Genomic DNA, 6000 nt, shown 5'->3' with positions numbered 1-6000 from the left:
TTTCATTCTGTAAAAAGTATTGCTATGGTACTAGTACATCGTCTATCACTTCACCACATCTTGAAACTAGGCCACTGTGCAGCCAGACACAAGAGTTATGGAGCCCGGAAGGAAAGGAGATGAGAAACAGTGGGGTGTAGAGCCAGCTCCTTGAAACTTACATACACTTTCTGTTAAGACTCTAATCAGCAAACAAGCCCCTTGTGCAAAAAGACAAGGCCACACGGGTAGCCAGAGCCCTTCCTGCTGCTCTTGGGCTGGCTTTCAGCGGTTCCTGTTGCTGGCCACACCGTGTGTGCAGCAGGCAGGGGAGCAGCCCAGAGCCACGCGGCTGTTCTCTGCAACACAGCGCAATTTCTTCAGCCGAAAGTGGTTCCAGCCTTTGCTGGAAGGGTGCTTGTCCCTGGGGACAGCCAAATGGATGGAGTCTCATGTTTCCTGCGGGTTCCTCCGGGCTGGCTCGGGCGCAGCTGGGCTGGATGGGACGGGCAGGATTGCCCTCTAGAGGGACGGCACGGAGGACGCGGGTGTCCAGCGGGCTCGAACTCCAGCGGCGTCAGGAGCCAGGCACTGACTCACCCAAATCGGGCAGATACTTAAATTAGGCAGCTTGGAATTCACCTTAAATTATTTAGGCATGTATTTGATATAAATAAACTTCAAAGAGACTGACTATATTGGAGGAGGGGGAGGGAAAAAAAAGAATGCAGCTTCCAAAATTTTCTGCCTTGAATTAAAAGTGTCTGACAGGCACCATTAAAAAATTGGTCCAATTAACTCATCTGATTTGCAGTAAAATGTGTTCTGCAATTCAAAATGTATAAAACTTATATATTTAATGGCAAATAAAGCAACTTGATTACAAACTTTACATACCTTCATGCTTCTTCACAGCAAGTCTGACTGAAAGGACATGTATGGACACATTGCACAGGAATATTTGGAACCTCTGTTGGCCACAGGCAACAATACTGAACAAGTAACATGCTGCGGGCAATACCCATATATTGCTGTAACCCAGGCAGAGATGAACAGTGGCAGACATCTGAACTTTATTTATATTTTTAAACTTCCTGTGGCTGCAAGCAGTGTTGGAGGGTTCTGCCGGCAAAATACTATACTAGTTGGGAAACATTAGTTTAGAGTGCCAGTTAATGTAATTGCTTTTTTTTTCTGCCTTTTTTTTTTTTTTTTTCTGAAGAAACAGAATTTTTACATTACACTCTGGGGTTTTATTTTCATTTTATGGCAACACTGCTTCTTGTTCTTAGATACAATGATAGATGCCACTGGAAACTTCAAAATTTGCTACTCAGCTAGACTGAGAGATGGGCAAGATGTGTAATTGTGTTGCTTGCTGAATCAAGGATATCAAAATAGAGAAATATACACATGGCATCTTTGGATTTTAAAAACAAGTCGGTTCATCTCCAAGTGCATGTGGGTTGGAAATCTTAAGAGTTTAGCTCACAGAGAAGAAGTTCCAAAAAAATGAACACTCATAAGAAAACCCTTTTCTAGCCTGAAGCAGCACCAGAGTATACTGGCAAGACAAGAGATATGTAACACTTGAGCACCAAAGGAAGAAAAATTTTATATAAAAGCTTAAAATAAAAATCAGATCGAAGCCGAAGTGGAAGAGTAAAACAGAAATGTAAAGGAGCTTCAAGAACAGAGTAACTCAACCCAGTGAGCAACCTAAATTCTCCTTCTGTGCTGCAGCAGTTTACTGAGACATCAGTTGCATCCATAACTGTTTAAAAACTGACAAATCTGAGCAACTTCACTCTTGGAAGCATAAGCCTCTTTTAATCTCTTGGCAATGAAATCGCAGTTCTCTTTACTCTCTGTTAGTTCAGCCAAGAACTGCGCCATTGTGCGCTATTTCACAGCTTTGCATTTAAAAAGAAGCAATGCTCATTTAATGCACAGTCATCCTATCATTGACACCATAACTAACTCTGAACGATCAAACATTTATCCCATAAAGGTCTGTTTGCCAAGTTCTGTTTTACATCCAGAAGAGGTAAATACACCCTGGAAAGTCCTTTCTCCCAAAGACATCCACATCTTCCAATCAAGTGCAAACAGCACATTCTTCTTTGTGTGCTTAACACTCAGTTCCATATCTTGCCCACTATATGGAGAAAGAATATTTTGGAACAATTGCATAGTCTCATACCTCACTCAGATATGTAAGTTCAAGTGCTTGCAACAATAGTAGAAAGAAAAAAATTGTGAAGCAATGTAGAAAACTAGGTTTCTTTGAGAACTCAGCTGGAAGATTTAGCTGCTACTACTGCTACTGCTACTACTACTATTATTATTATTATGTGTGTAAACAACTGTTTTTCTTGAATCAAAGAAGCACTATTCAGATAGTAGGAATACTCTTTGTTTCAGGTCCCAAAACTGAAACAGTCTTTCTAAGTTTTTTGAGGTCCAGCTGCTTCTGTCATGGCCAACATGTTATACAGTCTTTTTCACAAAAAAAAAGTCACTGTCTTAGAAGCAGCTAGGGATTCTCCCTTCTCTACTACTACCCTCACTACTGTTGGGAAGCTACTCCTGAACCTTGCTCTTTGGGTGGATAGGAATCTTCCCTTCTGAACTTGCATTAACGTGGATCTCTGGCTCGTGGCTACTTGATGCCCTTTCTAGTATAACCTAGTCATACCCTACAGCAGTGCCTTTGAGAACAACCATGAATTTAAAAGGTGAATGAGTTTTATCCAACAGGAATTTCCCTTTGATATTGGTGAAAATTCAATCTGGACTGACTTTTGATAAAAACTGTAGGTGGAGGGACCTAGGTTTACAATAAGAAAAAAACCACCTGCTTGGTGGTTATTACTACAACAGAATGTGATTGAAAGCAATTACTTTTCATAAAAGTTGATGTAAGAAATACTTCTACTCATTAGTAAGGTGACTGCTTTTAGCAGCAGCAGTCATCTTCAAGAAATACTAGGTGTTTAAACCCTGTTTATTTTTCTGCAAAGATATCTTAGCATACTCCATCTAAAAGCCATGTATATTGCTTGTAGTCTTACATAATGTGAGCAGAGGTAGGGACATTCACAGTTTTTATACTTTGGATATAAATAAAATTGTTTGATTAAAAATAAATCTTACCAATACAGACATTTTTTCTGTAATGTTCTCCCGCTAAACCCATTTTTATGAAAATAATGATGCAAGCAACTAAGTGTAATTGTAGAAAATTATTGCTAGTGATTTGCATATGAAATACACACCTTTTACAGCCTCTACTAGCATTGTTCAACGAGTTTATAAATAGTACAGCTGAAATGCTGCAAACAGAAAACAGTTTTCGATGGGCACATGCTATGAATGAAGAAATGTTCAGACACAATGTGCAACTTGGAGAGCTTTCATTAAAACTAGCCAAGAGGGAAAAATGCCTCATTTCCTAACCACACTGTGTTTTGGATAAGCTGGTCACATAGAAAAAGCATCAGGCTCCTCTGCAGAGAGTAAAGCTTTTTAAAATAAGGGTTAATATTTTTTATGGGGGAAAAAAAATAACCTAATCTATTAGTACTTGCTGAGATTTTTCTAATGGCTTCTGCATAACATTTATATTTCTATAATTTGATATTTAATAACTGCTAAAATCTGAATCTCACAATGGAGGCCAGTCATTTGCTGTAGTCATTGAAGGCACAGAAAAGTCTAGTTTTAAGATACTGTTTTTGTTTCAAGTAAAATACTTCTGTGTACAATTTTAAAACTAAAAATTATGAGCATTGTTCTAATAATAAAGCAGAGTATTTTGAATCTTTGATATTTGGGGCAAAGGGTGAAGGGAGGAAGAAAAAGTGGAATAGGGTAAAGAAGGAAATGTCAAATATTTTTTTATAATGTTGCTGCAAAATTGCAGTTCTCCTACACAATATATCAAAATATGCCTCAAATGGAATTTAAAGTAGAAATTTCTTAAAAACCAGATAAATCTGAGAACTACTGTTTCTGTTATCAGTGGGATACCTGCCTGTCACTATTAGCCAAGAGGAATGTTCTTGTACGATGTGATCCCCCTTTTCTCCTGCAGACAGACTTGCAGTTTCACCATACGAAGTCGGTAAAACACTGCTTTCCAGTTTAGTAGGTGATCCGTCATGTTGCTCTTTCTATTTTGGAGAAAAAGGTTGCCTTTCCTCAAGAGAGGCACACTGACTGAAGCATTTTGCAAACAGGCATGAATTTAAGTCAACTTCATGCGCTGCAGAGAAGGGATCTCCTACACAGGGGGGAGCCCGAGCATTCTCGGGCGGCTGTCGGGGCTGGGAACACGGCAGCAACGCCGGGAGCTGCGGGCAGAGTCACGCACGAGTCAAGCGCACGAAGGGCTGGACAAACGTGACCGCAGGAGGCTTTGGTGTATCGATGCCAATGTGTTTGTCATCCTCTTCTCCCCTTCTCAACTCAGGGCAAGCTCTGTACTTTATCTTTTTGTTTATTTTTAAGGAATTTGCTGTAAGAATTTTAGCTTAATGGCCACTTTCTCTTAGCTTTAGAAAACGACAACCCACGACACAGGCTTAGCCTAAAAGAGAAACACGTGAATGCTAATTATGTAAATAATTCATGCATTTTAGGGATTGGTTTCCGAAAGGTGGAACAAAAAAGGATAATTTAATTCAAAGACCATCAGAAGAGATGACTTTCAGAACTGGAAATATTTTTTTCCTTTGAACTGCTTTGAGAAACTGAAAAGCTTTAGCTCTTTATTTTTGTTAAGACACTGTGCAGGTAAAAGACTTTGAAGACTACAAAGAATAAAAAAAGTCTGATGCCTCACTCTTCTGTGAGATTGAAGTAGCTGACGAGAGTAGTGACAGCCAGTGCTCTGACCCAGAAGCCACTTCCTTGACAAATCTGCAGCATGGCACAATTGCCTGAGTTAGCCTTTTGTGCTGATGAAAATTCAAATACTGCTTGGAAGAACAAGCCACGGGGAGATCTCACCAGCAGGTGCACCCCTGAGAACACTGGTCTGGCATCCTTAGCACTGCTTGGGGCAAGAAGCACTCCCCAGCAGCTCCAGAGAATGCCTCCTTAATGTTTCCATTAAGCCAAAAAGAGCTTTTCAATCTTTTAGCAACTTGTCAAGTTCAACACTAAGTCAAATATGGGCCACATGTGCATTCTTTCTTGCCAATAAGGCAAGGCACATGGAGGGCTACATTAAGAGAAGCACAGCCAGCTGATCAGGTGTGCCAGGCCATCAAATCCATGCACTCAAATACACCTGGTAATCCCTTTCATTCCCTGGCCAGAGGCAGGGCCCCTCAATTCCTGGATGGTGCATTCATTACCTGATCCTTTTTCTGCTAACCAGAAGTTCCACACTGGGGTCAAAGGCAGTATCAGTCCTTCTCCACTGTCTGGGGAGCTGCTCAATAGCAACCAGAATACTAATTCTCCTGTATGGAGCCTTTTTGGCCACCAAATCCCTCACAATTCACATAGCCCAGCTTGCACATTTGAGGCATCCCACTGCCCGATGCTCTCCTCAAGGTAATGCACACAGAACCACAGGGTGGCACACCAGTGTGCACATGGCACCCTCTCCCCGGGCAGAAAACAGCTCCCTTGTCAGCCTCCATGGTGGCTGGTGGGGAGGAGGAGAACACACAAGGTCTTTGAATGGCTGGAACTGTTGGGAGTCTCCCCCCAGCTGAGGCACAGGTCTGCAGGGGTGGGTGGGAGAGAGATTCTCTTTGAATTGCTGGAGCAGACTGGCCAATCTGCCCACAGCTGGGGCCTTGGTGTCTGGCCAAGTCACGAGCACCAGGTGCTGGCGTACGATGACTGTGCTCCATACAAACTTCACTGCATGCACCACAGGCACTGGATTTCATTTGGGTCTTCAGATGCCTGGCTGCTATCCAGGCTGCTGCAGATCACCTCCACCACTGCTAGCTCCCTCACAGACTGGATACTCTCAGTGGTTGTCCACTCTTGCCTTAATAG

The sequence above is a fragment of the Ammospiza caudacuta genome, chromosome 3 (genome assembly GCF_027887145.1).
Source record: "Ammospiza caudacuta isolate bAmmCau1 chromosome 3, bAmmCau1.pri, whole genome shotgun sequence".
In the NCBI taxonomy this organism is placed as follows: domain Eukaryota; kingdom Metazoa; phylum Chordata; class Aves; order Passeriformes; family Passerellidae; genus Ammospiza; species Ammospiza caudacuta.
Note: the sequence above shows the minus strand (reverse complement) of the source record.